Below are 17415 nucleotides of genomic sequence, written 5' to 3'. Positions count from 1 at the left end.
CTAAATAAGGTAGCGTTTGTCATTTATTCAACTAAAAACATTAAATAATATTCTCTGGGGGTACCTGGGTGGCACAGTCGGTTAAGGCTGGCTTTGGCTCACGTTGTGATCTTGGGGTCCTGGGATTGAGCCCTGCGTAGAGCTCCACACTCAGTGGGGAGTCTAATTGGGATTCTCTCTCCCTTTCCTTCGGTGCCCCGCACACCCCAAGCCTGCTCTCTCTTGTGCGCGCATGAGCTCTCTCTCTTGCACAAGCTCGCTCTCTCTCTCTCTCTTGCTCAAGTGAATAAATCCTTAAAAAAATATTCTCCAAATTGGAGAATGTGTAACAAATGTGATAGTCTATTCTGGATGTATATGGTAATACCAAGAACTTTAAAATACTCCAAACTTTTTAAATGAGTGATATATTTTCAAACAGTAACTATTTTAAAGTAGACTCAGGCATTTACGCAAAGAAGAACATTCAAAGATACTAATGAGAGAATTTACAAGATGAGATTATAGAAATTATGATCCATTCATGTATTAAACACCCATCAAAATGATGTAAGGAATTAATATTGATAGATATGAAAAGATATTCATGATATATCGAATGATAAAAGTAAATTATAAACCTATGTTAGTAAGTTTCTCATTTGAAGTAGAACTAACATACAGATAAATTATATTTAAATATAAAAACCAAAAGAACCAAATATTTTTATAATACACAAATTCTAATAGAAATTATTGTTGATGCTATGATTACTAGTGATTTCTCTTCTTCATGCCAATGTAAATTTTCTAAACTTTGTGTGATGAACATGAATACATTTCCAATGAAAAAATAAAATTACTTAAATATGATTTAGTGTGTACAGTGTCTGTAAATTCCAATAAAATAAATACAGTTTAACTTTCTTAATTCCAGAATTTCTGAAGTACTGTCTGTAAAACATTGTTCTAGGGATGAAGATGACTGTAGAAAATTGGACATAAAAGAGAAGACATAGATCTGATGGGAAATATTTATGAGGAGTATAATATAGTTTTATTTTGTTTTCTACATGCTGTCATATTTATTTATATTTATTTATTTATTTATTTAGGAGAGAGAGAGCACAAACGCCGGAGGGAGAGAGACAAGCAGACTGCGCTAAGCATGGAACTCAAAGTGGGGCTTGATCTCACAACCTTGAGATCATGACCTGAGCTGAAATCAAGAGTTGGACACTTAGCATCTCTAAATGCTGTCTTGATCCAGTTTGGAAGGCTTGCCTTAGAGGTTGGTCTTCCTTGAGCAGCTATTAAGTCCATCTCCCAACCACTTCTCTCCTCCAGCCCTCACACTTTGAACCACTATGCACCTACCCTACTCTCCCTGGGGCCAGGTACCAAACAACTGGCATGACCTCTTTGCCCTGAAATCTACACGATTATTCAACTAGCCAATCCACTGGAACCTGAGAAACCTAGCTAAGTCCACTGCATTTGCCATATATAACCTACCCCCCACAGCTCCGGCTTGCTGAAACCCTGTGCCCAAGTACAACTGCCTGAAAGTTTTTCTTCTTCCAAATTATAGGTAATTTAGAGTTCTGCCTTCATCTATGCAGAGTCAGTGTGTTGTGTCCCACCACCAAAAGAATCTTCAAATCATATAAAACAAAGTGTGTGTCTGTACAAAATGTATGTATATATATATCTCTTTCCTCAAAACGTCTGTCCTGGTTCAAGTCTTCATTATCCCTCTGCTGGACTATTACAGTATCCTTCTGATCCAAACTGTTCATCTTCCAATTTAAGATCCCTAATAATCTTTCTAAAACAAATGACATTGTTATGCCTCTCCCTAGAAACTCTTTTTCAGGGGTGTAAACCAATCTGAGTCTGACTCCAGCTAGTTTTCTCATTCCTCTTACACACACATAACCAGATCACAAGGATCTGTGCACTTGTATAGCTCTCTGACAGACTATTTCTACTGCTTGCTTTACCCTTGGCATATCCAGCTGGAATCTCCCTCATCATTATTCACAAACTAATATTAATAGATCCTCACATTCTAGGACAAATTTATAGCATCCTCTTTCATTACTATAACATTTTGCAAATACCACCATAAAGTGAACTATGTGTCCTAACTATAAATGGACTTTCTAAGACTAACAAGTATAGTTAATTTTCCCTATATTCTCTAATTATCACCCCCCTGACTGATAGGACACACTCAATAATGTGTTTTGCTGAGTTTAATTGAATTGAACTATGTACGTACCTTAGTCAGAAAATACTTACGAAGTTGGGGATAAGATCACTTTTCTTGAAAGTCTTTCTTAAACTGGAGGTTTGGGGGAAATTACAAGAGAAATGAGTGGGATCTTCACCCCCACACAACACTACCAATATATCTGCAGTCTCTGTCCTATTTTGTTTTGTTTTTCCTGTCCTAATGCTTTTATGTGGCTCTGAAACAGTTAAATACTGAAATACAAGAGACATCTCAACAGAATTTAAGCCTAGAAACCATAAATTTAAGGACTTCCTTCAGGCAGTATTTAACTTGTAGTTATTTTTTCCCATTTAAAATCAGGGAATTTATATACTATATCCATCAGGGAAAAAAAAAAGTTAAAGAAAATGTCATTTTAGCAGTCTTTAGAAGGATGGATTCATATTTGGAGAAAAGCATATCTTCAAAATTCTGCATTTTTATAAGTTTATGTAGTATCATAGAGACAAGAAGTGCTGGATCAAGATAAATAGGCATTAATTCTTTGTGCTCTGTAGAATGAACATTCTAGAAAATGTAGGTGGTGTGAAAACTGCATAATTAAAAAAAGCCCTATGAGTTAAAGATTTGATCATCTTAATAATATACTGGATTAGCACAATCTCTGAGCGGGGGAGGGTGGGAATGCAAATGCAAAATAATGGGTAAAAGATGGCAATGAGAGAGGAGAGCCATACTCTGGCCAACGACTTCCCCAAATGTGTTAGCGAAAAAGAACTATAACCTGGTCCCATATTATGCTGTAGTGACAAATGTATATGCATATTATATAGTTATATATTTATATTATGCACATATATGTATGTGTATTTATATATTTCAACTAATTATCTATATGTGATTTTTTGCTAGTATGACTAATTTTACTGATTTATTAAATCCAAAGCTTCAATCAACCCCCTTCTTGAATTGTTAATAAAGGCATTTGTACCAAATAGAACAAGTGACACTTGTGGATGGGAAACTGAGACCTGCAGAGAAGTGATCAAGTAAATGACAGCCTTGCCCTTCTTCATAGAGAAACCAGGTAATGCAAATAATACATTTTACTTCAAATCCACATTTTGGCTTATACATTCCCGAGTATATTTTTATTTATTAAACTGTACACTTAAAAATATAATCCTTTTTATTCTGCCTCATTATTTTTCTAAATCCCAAATGAGAAACAATACTGAATAAATAAATAATCAAAGGAGTACTACCAAACGTACTACTTATAAATAAAAATAACTGTGACATGTACCCTGCTTTTACTCTTCAATATTCCTTGTAATAACTAAAGATCTGTATTTGAGTGCAAATGTGACTCTCACACATGAATAAGCAATGAACACATTGAAAACATGAAATCACATTTGCATATAATGTTGCTGCTCCATTGCAATAGCTCCCCATACACCAAAGTGATGTATGACCAGAGGCAGCATTTACCCCAACTCTCCGAAGGATGCTTTTGTTATTTGCAGTGAGGATAGCGAAAATGAAGCCCATTTGTCAGTGGCTGAGATGAGACTCTAACATGTTTGAATTACCACTTCTGGGCTCTCTCCACCATTTATTTTATAAAACACAAGCATCCAGGTCATAGAAACTTATGCTAGAATTCGTTAGTTATGAGTAAGAGATGACAGCTGTTGGGGTGGCCAGGACATGGAGTTATAGGAGCTTAACATTCTGTATTTATTCATTCTTGGGGCAAATAAATATTTGAGACTTTGCAGTTACAAATTTGCAAATAGAAATAAACTATGTTAATTGACAGCTTTTATTTTCAAATTTATCCTATGAGTTATGAGATTTGGCATATCAGAAAATATTGAAAAGGAATATACATATATATTTGTGTATATTTATTAATTTGATACAATATTTTTATGGGAAATACTTGGTTGTTTCCTTATTATTTGTAAAGATAAATGGAGAATTAACCAAAATATGGATTAAATATATATTTAAAAAGAAGGGTGCCTGGGTGGCTCAGTGAGTTAAGCATCCGATTTGGGGTTGTAAGATTGAGCCCCACTTTGGACTCTGTGCTGGGCGTGGAGCCTGCTTAAGATTCTCTCTCTCCCTCTCTCTTTGTCCCTCCCCCTCCCCCTCTCTCTCCCTCTCTCTCTCTTTCTTTCTCTCCCTTTCTTAATTAATTAAAAAAAATATTTAAAAAGAAAAGATTTCAAAATCTATTATTAGTACATAAAGAAAATAAAAATACAAAAATAAAGATTTCCTGGGCGCCTGGGTGGCTCAGTTGGTTAAGCGACTGCCTTCCGCTCAGGTCATGATCCTGGAGTCCCGGGATCGAGTCCCGCATCAGGCTCCCTGCTCGGCGGGGAGCCTGCTTCTCCCTCTGACCCTCCCCCCTCTCCTGCTCTCTGTCTCTCATTCTCTCTGTCTCAAATAAATAAAATCTTTAAAAAATAATAATAATAAAATAAAATAAATAAAGATTTCCTTTTAAAATGTGTAGAGGTACAGTCTCAAACATTGATTCGGTTGGTTTCTGTACTTAAAAAATTAGTTGTGCTTTTGGAATCAGTAAATTAGTCTGCAATCTGCCTATTGATAACAAGGAAAAAAAGTCTTATCTCACATTGTGTCAAACATAATCATATGAACGTTTGCACCCAATTAATTTTGTTTGTATTCACTTAGAAATACCTGCTGAGTAGGGATTATCATTGCATTCAGGATATGCCTGATTTGCTAGAAGGGCACAAATGTCACCCAGCATACTAAATTCTCTCAGCAACTGAAGTACATTTAGAAAGAATGAAAATAAGGCATCTTGATCATTTCAAGGAAAATATTAGCTGATTTTCAAGTGCTTTAGATGCATGAATTAATGCAACAAATTTAAATATAGAAGACATTGTTTTCAGCTCACCTGATATTTGAGGGGGAGCACCTACATGATTCTTTTGACAAAGGTATACAAAAAAATGCTTAAGCCCATCTTCCATTTAACTGTTTTGCAAATCTAGCAATATACCACAGAATTACCACAATTTCAGGCCCTTATTAGAGACTTCTAACAAAACTACCACATTATGGCTTCTATAAAAAATTTAGTTTGAGAAAATAGTATTTTAAGATAATGATCTAAAGACTGGGTGTACCATATATCCACATCTTGAGAAGATTTCCTTCTAAAAACCTCTGGACACTTGTCTTGACCAAACACTGTAGTGTTATGAAATCAGATTGCATGAGAGGTTGCACTTGGAGAAGGAAATGGGTTTTACATGAATGATATGAGGGATAGTGATGACATTATTTCCTGGATCATTACCACCCCACTGAAGTTACATTTGGAAAGGGTTTGTCTGTTTGTCTTGGTAAAATTCCTCTCTGTGGTAGGCGGAATGGCCCCTGAATGATGTCCACTCCCTAATCCCCAAAACCATGAATGCATTACTTGGGTAATAGAACTCTGCCATCATAATTAAGGTTGAAGATCTTAAAATAAGATTAACCTGGAATAAATACTTAGGCCCAAATTAATCTCAGGGATCCTTAAAAGCAGAGGACTATCTCCAGCTGTGGCAAAAGAAATTTGGCCAAAGAGAAGTTAGAGGCACTCAAAAGCAGGAGAGCTTAACATCCCACTGCTGGTTTGGAGATAGATAGGTGAAGTCGTCAGTAATTCAGATAATCAGAAGGACTATCTCAGATGATAGTCAGCAAGCACCTTAGCCAGAAAAATGGCAAGAATTCTGCAAACAACTTGAATGACCTTGGAAGTGGGTTTCCCCTCAGAGCCTGGAGGTAAGAGCCCCAGCCACCCAATATCATGACTGGCCTTGTGAGACCTACTACTACTTAGCCCACTAGGATTTCTGGCCCACAAAGCTGTGAGTTAATAGATTTGGGTCATTTTAAACATTATTTTTGTGGTAATTTGCTACCACAGCAATAGAAAACTAACACACTCACCCACAGGAAATAATGTACTTCCTATTTTGCATAACAATACAACATGACCCATGATAGTCTCTCTTTTGCTGGTTGTAAAGATGCTCGCAGCTAATTTTAAATTTTATCATAGAAACTATGCAGACCTTTATCTCTAGCATAGTTATTTTTTTTTTCACGTATCCTAATTTTTATTTTTAGGATGAAATCTATCCTAATTTTCACAATGTAATCATTATTATAGTTTATCAATTTTTCAAAAATTTGTATTAAGCTATGCCTTCTTTAGAAATAAGTAAAATATAAGTACAAAAATTAAAATTAATTTTGTTTATTTTTACTTGTAGTTTCCTTTATTGTGAAATACAGGAATGCACATAATGAAAGGTAAAATAAATTAGGATGGTTGTGATCGACACTGTGTTTCATAACCAATATCCATTTTGTTTTCTTTGATGACAGCAGCCTGACTTTTCCCTGGGATTTAACCCCCCTGTATTACATTAAATCTTGGTAGCATATTTCTTATTACTTTAGTGAGGGGAATATCCTCTGAGCTCTCTGGGGGCTAGCTGGGAGAGTCTCTCTGTTCTTATATAATTAATCCATTTTAGTATGTCCAGCTTGGTGAGCCTTTTGAACACATCCTCAATACTCTGGGCTGTTCTGGAATCTCCACCTAATTTACTGTTGGCTATTAATTTTCCTAAGCTTTATTAAAACAAATTTGCACTGGGAAAACTAAAGAGGTAAGGAAGACTTTACTCAATGGTACTGCAATCGAGGATAAGACTAAAATGCAGTCTGAGCTCAGGTCCAGTGAAACAAAGGGAGGGAGAGTTTTTCAGAGCTGGGAAGTGGGGTGAAGATCTTAGGCCACATTTGTTACTAATTGGTTATACTCAAAGGATCCCCTACATCTTAATAACAGGAGGTAGTTTTCTATCTTGGAGCAAGGTGCCCACTAAAGGAAATTAGGTTTCTACTCTCCCATAGGGACTGGGAGAAAGGAGCATTCTATCAAAAGGATCAAACTTCCAGTTATAAAATAAATAAGTCATGGGATATAAAGTACAGCATAACAACTATAGTTAATAATACTGCACTGCATATCTGAAAATTGCTAAGAGAATAAATCTAAAAGAAGGAAAAAAGGAAAGAAAAGAAAAAAAAACTCTGGGCGTGTGAGAAGGAAGCATTATCTTCCTTATGACTGCATTTCAAAGGGGTACCTCCAGGTCCTTAAGAAAGGCAGTTCTGGATCATAGAACTGGCAAGAAGCTTTCAAAAAGATTTACATCTCAAAGGTGCAAAGAAAGAATTTTCAACTGGTTTTTAAAAGAAAATGCTCTAAAAAAGCTAGGTCAGGAGCCTACAGTCTGGAAGAAGCTTATCTAATGTTAAATCAAGATGAGGGGTTAAGTTTATTCCTAAGCATTTTATTCTTTTGATGCTATTGTAAATGGGGCTGTTTTCTTAATTTCCTTTTTGAATTTTTCACTGTGTGTAGAAATGCAACTGATTTTTATGTTGATTTTGTACTCTGCAACTTTAATGAATTTATTAGTTATAACAGCTTTTATTTTGTTTTCTGTGCAATCATCAGGATTTTCTACATACAAGATCATATTTTCTGTAAAGAGAGATATTTTACTTCTTTTCCAATTGAGGTGGATTTTATTTCTTTTTCTTGACTAACTCTTCTGGCTAGGACTTCCATACAATATTAAATAGAATTGGTGAGAGTGGGCATCCTTGCTTTGTCCCAGATCTTAGGGGAAAAGATTTCAGTTTCTCATCATTGAGCATGATAGCTGTGAACTTTCTACATATGGATTTTATTACAGTGAAATAAGTTCCTTCTAGGCTAATCTGTTGAGTTCCTGTATTTTTTTTTTTATTTTTTAATCATGAAGGGTATTGGATTTTGTAAAATACTCTTTCTGCATCTAAGTATTCTTACCATAAACATAAATAATAATAATGATAATAATAAATGAGGTGGGAGGAAGCTTTTAGAGGTGATGAGTAGGCTTATTGTGGGGGGACCTGATTGGGTGGACAGGCTGGCCTGGGTGGTGAAAGAATTCGCCTGAGGCAGAACAAAGAAGATAGAAGTTTACTGAATACACGGCAAGGGAGTCATGGTCAGGACAGCAAAAGAGACTGTCTACCAGGAGGCGGTGATGAGTTAAGGGGCAGAAGTGAAGACGTATGGGAACATATAGAATTTTTCTTTTTCTGCACCTGTGCCCGTTTGTAAGTAGCCCATTGGTTAGCCAGGGCTCATGCATATTTTGAAGTGCATCACCTAAGGAGCCTGTTTACATTCAGCCAGGTGGTCACCATGGGCCCTACTACCTTACTCTGGTTTCCATTGCTCAAGCCTGTCGCCTAAAAGAGGCCTCTATATTTATGGCGTAGATTGTGATGATATTTTCGCAGAAATACACTTACCTCCACACTCTTCAAGTTGCATACATTAAACATGTGCAGTTTTTGGTATGCCAATCATACCTCAATAAAGTGCTTTATGAGAAAAAAAAGTGAGAGAAATAAATATGAAGGGAATGTTAAGATTATTTTGGGCATCTTTAGGAGCATAGTAGAATCAGCCCATTGACAGGTACAGGATCCTGAATATGGGGAGACCCCTAATCAGTTTAACATATCCCCCCTTCACTAGCCCAGGATCCTCATATCCATTTGCAGACATGTTCTCTGGGTACCTGCAGATACATATAAAGGTACTGCAACTCCTTTGGGGAATAATCCCTTTCTTAGTACAGTGAGGGCAGTATTTATGGAGCCATGCTAGACTTGACCCAAGTTATAGATATAAGATAGTATTGAACTTACAGTGAATCTTTGAATCTATAGCATCATCACCTGTTAGCTTGTTAAAATGCACATTTGTAATATACCTTGATTTAGTAAATCACAATTTCTGGGGATGTGAACTAAGATACTTAATTTGAACCATCTGTCCAGGTGATTTGTATGCACATTACAGTTTGACACAAATAAAGGGGAGGGCAATCATCATCTAGTAATGCATGCACTTCCTGTGAGATCATTGCATTTTTTCCAGAAGTTTCTATTCTATAGCAAGGTGAAGATACCTTGAGAAGTCAAACAAAGTTGTGGTTTCAGGTTTCTGAAAAGTATCCATCCAGTTGTCCATGCCTCAAGGCTCAGGGTCTCACCTCTTTCAACACTTTCGAGTAAAATATTACCCAGGGCTAAAAAATTGATCCACTTTTATAAGTGTCTAATTTGTAAGAGGGAGCTCTCTTAAAATAGGACATCAGGATTCTCTGACTGGATAATTGGCCTACTTGAGCCTGTCATTTTTTTTTTCTTTGAAAGTTTTGATTTTAGTTAGGTTCATCCCATTACATCATCACTCTTTATAATTACTTATAATTATCATTTTCCAATATTTCTCAACTACTAGAGTGATTACACACCCAAGTAGGAGTACTTCTACCTATATTCCATCAGAATTCCCAATATCTGAGGGTCTTAATATCTCAGATACTTATAGGGCTGAGTTCTTACTCCCTAACTTATTACCATCAATGGACAGAGAATGACCCATTATAAGAATCAGAGAAGAAGAATCTGTTAGGTAGAGATCCACCTCTAGTATCCACTATTTCACTATTTTTGTTTAGGTTTTCCCCAAATCAACCCTGAGACAGCAATTTGAGTATAAGCAGTTTATTGGGAGATAATTTAAGAAATCATAATAGTTGGGATCCCTGGGTGGCTCAGTTGGTTAAGTGTCCGACTCTTGGTTTTGGCTCAGGTCATGATCTCAGAGTCCTGGGATCGACTCCGTGTAGGGCTCCATGCTTATTGCAGACCCTGCTTGTCCCTCTCCCTCTGCTCCACCTCTCTCTCTCTCTCTCTCTCTCTCTCTCTCTAATCTCATAAATAAATAAAAAATCATTAAAAAACGAAATCATAATAGTTGTGTGGGAAAATTAGATCACCAACACATTCAAATACCTACATCACACCAATTGAATTTTGATTATCTATTTAAATAGTTATTTTACTCTATATCAGGAGTCAGAAAACATTTTCAATAAAGGGCAAGTGATTAGGCTTTGCAGGCCAAATTGTCTCTGTCACAACTACTCGACTTGTCATTATAGGACAAAAACAGCTAACAACAAAACAAAAACAGTGTTCTAAGAATATATTATTTACAAAAACAGATGATGGGTTGGAGTTGACCCAGAGGCCATACTTTACCAACTTCTACTCTATGTTGTGACCTACATGAGGACAAAGAATATAACTTTTTATCAATATAACCTAAGTATCTGGCCAATAATGTACACATAGATATTTATAGAGTAAATGAAAAAGGTTTTAATGTATTTATAGATGATATGGATGATTACCTTGAGTTGATCTTTCCCCTTACCCAGTTCAATTAACTGGAAAATCAGGTTGCTTTTTAAGATTTAAGCTTGAAACTAAAACCCGAGTTTGAATCATGCATAGTTTTCTTTAGAACAGAGTAGCAATACATCACCCAAACATGCTGAGCAGTAACCTAATTTCATCTATTGGTGACTATTTTTTTTTTCTTCCCTCCTCCTTTTTTTCTTTTTATGGCTTATTTTATATCTTTCTTTTACTCTGTTGACTTTGATAAAAAAAAGAAAACTTTCCTTAGTAGGTCAATTGTAAAGGTATAAAAAATAGATGAAGCAGAGAGAGAGAGATTTTGACTGATCAGCACAACTCTATCCAAAATAGGAAGTTGGCACTTCAAGGGTTTAACCTCATTGCCACCGTTACAAGCAGAACACTCTTGTGATTCGATCACATTTATTAGATATTTTACCTAATTCCTCCTTGGTTTTGTTGCCCTACCTACTTTTGAAAACATATATAATGTATTATGATCCCATTCATAAAGTTCAACTACATGTAAAACTAAGGACTGTACTGGTAAGGATACAGCCTGGGACAGTACATATATAATGAAAAGCAATGAGAAATTCTACATGCAGTGGATAAGAGAATGGTTGGAAGGAGTCTTCAAGGGACAGTACGCTCAATTACTAACAGGATGGTATGTGAACAGGTTTTCCTTGCATTGCATTAGCACCTGATACTTCTGTTACAAATGTTGCTTTGCATGCAATTCCTATATAATGAGAAAAAATATTTCCCTGAAGATTTGTATATCTTTCTGCTTGGAAGTCTTTTTGAGCAATGTGGAATCCCATTCATAACTTACCAAAACAATGCTGAGGGTCAGGATGAAGCATTTCCATGCATGCATTAACATCAGTCTTAGATATTGGATATATGAAGAGAATTGAATGAAACTTTTTTTTTTTTTGCCTCAAAATGTGTAGGATATCAGTTCTAGATCAAGATTTTAGCTCTTTCTTCAGCCGGAGTATGATGCATTGTTCCCTTTCCTTTCTGACTGAAGTAACAATTTTAACAATGTTATCACATGTAAATCCTAAATTGGCACCTGCTCCTAGCATCATATACAGTAAAGGGAACATAGAATAGGCAATTAAAAGCACACACATTTTAAGTTTACAATATCTTGATTTATTTAATATTACAAATTATTTTTGTCACCCAGTTCACTATATAAGTAATATAAAACATCACCCTCTCATTGGTGAAATGTTCTTTATAACAATTTAAAGAATAACTGCACACAGTCATGTGCTATATGTTTCTCTTTTGTAATAAAAAAGTGGCATTGAGCATAATTACAAGAATTAATGACCTTGCATTAGTGTAGCCTTAAATCAAGCAAAGCTTGTAAATTATTTTAATTGCAGCATCCAGTTAAAATATTTTGATCAATGAGCCTTTACAAATTCTATTAAAATGTGCAAAAATAAATTTGCTGTGATATATATCATGCTAATACACATTTATGATGACCAATTTTAAAATACAATGTTCTTTTCAATTTTTTCTTCTTGAATTATGCATTTATTTCTCAACTTTAAATTTAAGAAGGCAGCCTCACCTCAGACTCTCTTAGAACTGAAAAAGTAACAACATTGTAAACTTTTCCTCCTCATAAGCCTAACAATTTCTCCAGTTACTAGGTCAAACTATCCTCTCTGCCTATATGAGTTTGCTATCGTTGAGTAACAGATTGGCACATTTAGCTGCTTTAAAAAGCACACATTTATTATCTCACAGTTGCCATGGAGCAGGATTCTCCCATATTTTAGCTAATCCTCCATTCAGTGCCAGTGCCTTACAATGTTAAAATCAAGGTATCAATGGGGTCATCTTTTTTTTCTAAAGCCTGGGACCTCTTCTAGGCTCACAAGGTTGTTGGCAAAATTAAGTTCCCTCTGGCTATAGGACCAAGGTCCTCGTTTTCTTGTTCTCTCTCCTGGGGAACGCCCTTAGCTCCTGGAGGCCACCCAGAGTCCCTTGCTATATGGCTCAGAACATGGCAGCTTACTTCTACAAAGCCAGCAGGAAAATCCCTCTCTGACCAGTCAGCTAAGATGGTGTCTTATATAATATACCATAATCACGGGAACAATCATCTCCTATTTACAGGTCCAGCTCACACTCAAGGGTAGGCCCTGCATCGGGGGCAGGAATCCTATGGGCCATCTTAGAATCCTGCCTGCCATACAGCCCCAGGCATATATTTGAGCCATGAGCAGAGAATGGTCTCTCTTGGTCCTGAGAAAATAACTTTTTGTCACAGTCCACAACCACCAAATTGGAAAATGGTTGGCATTTACTTTTTTTTTTTTTTTTTAAGATTTTATTTATTTGACAGAGAGAGACACAGCGAGAGAGGGAACACAAGCAGGGGGAGTGGGAGAGGGAGAAGCAGGCTTCCCGCGGAGCTGGGAGCCCGATGCGGGGCTCGATCCCAGGACCCTGGGACCATGACCTGAGCCGAAGGCAGGCGCTCAATGACTGAGCCATCCAGGCGCCCCTGGTTGGTATTTACTCTTGAATGAAATTAAGATTATCCCTGCAAGAAGGAACAAAGGGTTTGAATAACTTCTGAGAATTTTCTACTCATGAAATAAGTTCTGATCTGTCATACCCCTGAATATTAATCATGGACCATCTCCTGATACCTGATACCATGTTCTCTCATAAAGAGGCATATATAATATGAAGACCTATACACAGTCCCCTCTTATGAATTAATAAACATGTGGCCATGGGCCAAAGTAGGCTTTACCTGTTAAAATGATCTTATAGAAATAAAATTATTAACTATACAGAACAATGTTTCACTTCATCACTCAATGCCAAAGTCTCCTTTACTACACATTCACCCCAAAGTTGATAAATGTTTGATCATCATGGAAAATTTAAGAAATATATTAAAAATTTTTTACAACGCAAAACTTATCCCCAAAACGAAAGAGATAGTACAGTAGACCCACAAAATGACAACCAGGACAGCAGATAGTCAAGGTCAAAAGCAGAGAAATAACCCCCTCAACCTGTTTTTTTACATTAATATGTAATTCATTGGATGATGTTACAAATGTAACTAGATCTAGTCAAGGACATTTTTATCAGGTGTGATAAATTGTCTTTGACCTGCTCGTACCACCCACTGAATACCTAACTTCATGTATTTCAATAACTTTTCTGATAATCAACCACCTGGACAACATTTGCAGTCTTTCAAGCTGTCACTTTGGGACATGGATTAGTGTTAGCATAAACATAAATCATTGCAGCAAGTCAAGAGGAACTGAAGCAGGGAGCTGTTGGCTCCAAAACAGTCATATCACCAAGTAAATTGAGGAGCTACATTAATTTAGTCAAAATAAATAGACTCTACTTCAACTTATTTATTAATTTTGAATATTTTAAAAAAATCCTATCAAAATTGCTGTTCCTAAAATTAAACCAGTGTTGTCAAAAGTAAAGGATATCGTCAGAGACACACCAAGCTTGTGATAATGAAACTAAAGAACACTCGATAATGAGGAACCTGCATCTTGAAGTACCAAATTATTGAAAAGTAAGAGGGATTATAGGTTGATGCTGTTATATCATTCTTTATGTGAGCCTTTGAACCAACAGTCTCAGAGGTCTTAGAAGCAGTACAGAAAGGGATGGAAGAGCATCTTATTTATTTCAAGTCATTTCAAAAACTTGTCAAAGTGATTTTGAAACTTTGTGTCCTTTGGGGAGAATTTTTTTGAAACAAGAAATCTGCATAATACCTATAAATAACAACCTGTACTGGCTTCCTTGAAAAAGATTAGGCATAATAAAAACATAATCATTAGATTATTTATCTTCATAGTCTAATTTTTTTGTAATCTATACCTCTGTTCAAAAAAATCTGCACTCAATTTCTGTTTTCATCTAGTGAAAATCAAAAATATTCATCAATACATGAAAGTGAGTGAAATAAATCAGATTTCACTTAATTTTATAATTTTATTTAAAAATATATAATTGTATCTAAAATATTTTCCTGTTTTTTTTTAATAGGGCATATTTAATTTCAGGTGACTTTTTATGAATATATGTTTTCAAATTTTTTTACTATTGTTTCTGCAGAGCATTATATCTAGTTTAATAAAACTGGATAATCAAATATTTTCTTTAACATGAGTTTGTTTTTAATTTTTTTATTCTTATGTTAATCCCCATACATTACATCATTAGTTTTAGATGAAGTGTTCCATGATTCATTCTTTGTGCATAACACCCAGTGCTCCATGCAGAATGTGCCCTCCTCAATACCCACCACCAGGCTAACCCATCCTCCCACCCCCCTCCCCTCTAGAACCCTCAGTTTGTTTTTCAGAGTCCATCATCTCTCATGATTCGTCTCCCCCTCCGATTCCCCCCTTCACTCTTCCCCTCCTATCTTCTTCTTCTTTTTTTTTTAACATATAATGTATTATTTGTTTCAGAGGTACAGATCTGAGATTCAACAGTCTTGCACAATTCACAGCACTTCCCAGAGCACATACCCTCCCCAGTGTCTATCACCCAGTCACCCCATCCCTCCCACCCCACCCCCCACTCCAGCAACCCTCAGTTTGTTTCCTGCAATTAAGAATTCCTCATATCAGTGAGATCATATGATACATGTCTTTCTCTGATTGACATATTTCGGTCAGATAATACCCTCAAGTTCCATCCACGTGGTTGCAAATGGCAAGATCTCATTCCTTTTGATGGCTGCATAATATTCCATTGTATATATATACCACCTCTTCTTTATCCATTCATCTGTCGATGGACATCTTGGCTCTATCCACAGTTTGGCTATTGTGGACATTGCTGCTATAAACATCGGGGTGCATGTACCCCATCGGATCCCTACTTTTGTATCTTTGGGATAAATACCCAGTAGTGCAACTGCTGGGATGTAGGGTAGCTCTATTTTCAACTTTTTGAGGAACCTCCGTACTGTTTTCCAGAGTGGCTGCACCAGCTTGCATTACCACCAACAGTGTAGGAGGGTTCCCCTTTCTCTGCATCCCCGCCAACATCTGTCGTTTCCTGACTTGTTAATTTTAGCCATTCTGACTGGTGTGAGGTGGTATCTCATTGAGGTTTTCATTTGGATTTCCCTGATGCCGAGCGATATTGAGCACTTTTTCATGTGTCTGTTGGCCATTTGGATGTCTTCTTTGGAAAAATGTCTGTCCATGTCTTCTGCCCATTTCTTGATTGGATTCTTTGTTCTTTGGGTGTTGAGTTTGATGAGTTCTTTATAGATTTTGGATACTAGCCCTTTATCTGATATGTCATTTGCAAATATCTTCTCCCATTCTGTCGGTTGTCTTTTGGATTTGTTGACTGTTTCCTTTGCTTTGCAAAAGCTTTTTATCTTGATGAAGTCCCAATAGTTCATTTTTGCCCTTGCTTCCCTTGCCTTTGGCGATGTTTCTAGGAAGAAGTTGCTTCAGCTGAGGTCAAAGAGGTTGTGGCCTGTGTTCTCCTTTAGGATTTTGATGGACTCCTGTCTCACATTTAGGTCTTTCAACCATATGGAGTCTATTTTTGTGTGTGGTGTAAGGAAATGGTCCAGTTTCATTCTTCTGCATGTGGCTGATCAATTTTCCCAACATCATTTGTTGAAGAGACTGTCTTTGTTCCATTGGACATTCTTTCCTGCTTTGTCAAAGATGAGTTGACCATAGAGTTGAGGGTCCATTTCTGGGGTCTCTATTCTGTTCCATTGATATATGTGTCTGTTTTTGTGCCAGTACCATGCTGTCTTGATGATGACAGCTTTGTAATAGAGCTGGAAGTCTGGAATTGTGATGCCGCTGGCTTTGCTTTTCTTTTTCAACATTCCTCTGGCTAGGCGGGGTCTTTTCTGGTTCCATACAAATTTTAGGATTATTTGTTCCATTTCTTTGAAAAAAGTGGATGGATTTTTGATGGGGATTGCATTAAATGTGTAGATTGCTCTAGGTAGCATTGACATCTTCACAATATTTGTTCTTCCAATCCATGAGCATGGAACGTTTTTCCATTTCTTTGTGTCTTCCTCAATTTCTTTCATGAGTATTTTATAGTTTTCTGAGTACAGATCCTTTGACTCTTTGGTTAGATTTATTCCTTATCTTATGGTTTTGGGTGCAAATGTAAATGGGATCGACTCCTTAATTTCTCTTTCTTCTGTCTTGTTGTTGGTGTATAGGAATGCAACTGACTTCTGTGCATTGATTTTATATCCTGCCAGTTTACTGAATTCCTGTATGAGTTCTAGCAGTTTTGGGGTACAGTCTTTTGGGTTTTCCACACAAAGTATCATATCATATGCAAAGAGTGAGAGTTTGACTTCTTCTTTGCCAATTTGGATGCCTTTGATTTCTTTTTGTTGTCTGATTGCTGAGGCTAGGACATCCAATACTATGTTGAATAGCAATGGTGATAGTGGACATCCCTGCCATGTCCCTGACCTTAGGGGGAAGCTCTCAGTTTTTCCCCATTGAGAATGATATTCACTGTAGGTTTTTCATAGATGGCTTTTATGATATTGAGGTATGTACCCTCTATGCCTATACTCTGAAGAGTTTTGATCAAGAAAGGATGCTGTACTTTTTCAAAAGCTTTTTCTGCATCTATTGAGAGGATCATATGATTCTTGTTGTTTCTTTTGTTAATGTATTGTATCACAGTGATTGATTTGCAGATGTTGAACCAACGTTGCAGCCCAGGGATAAATCCCACTTGGTCGTGGTGAATAA

Source organism: Mirounga leonina, unplaced genomic scaffold, assembly GCF_011800145.1.
Source record: "Mirounga leonina isolate KUSES-001 unplaced genomic scaffold, KU_Mleo_1.0 Mir_95, whole genome shotgun sequence".
Classification (NCBI taxonomy): domain Eukaryota; kingdom Metazoa; phylum Chordata; class Mammalia; order Carnivora; family Phocidae; genus Mirounga; species Mirounga leonina.
This window is presented reverse-complemented; position numbering follows the sequence as displayed.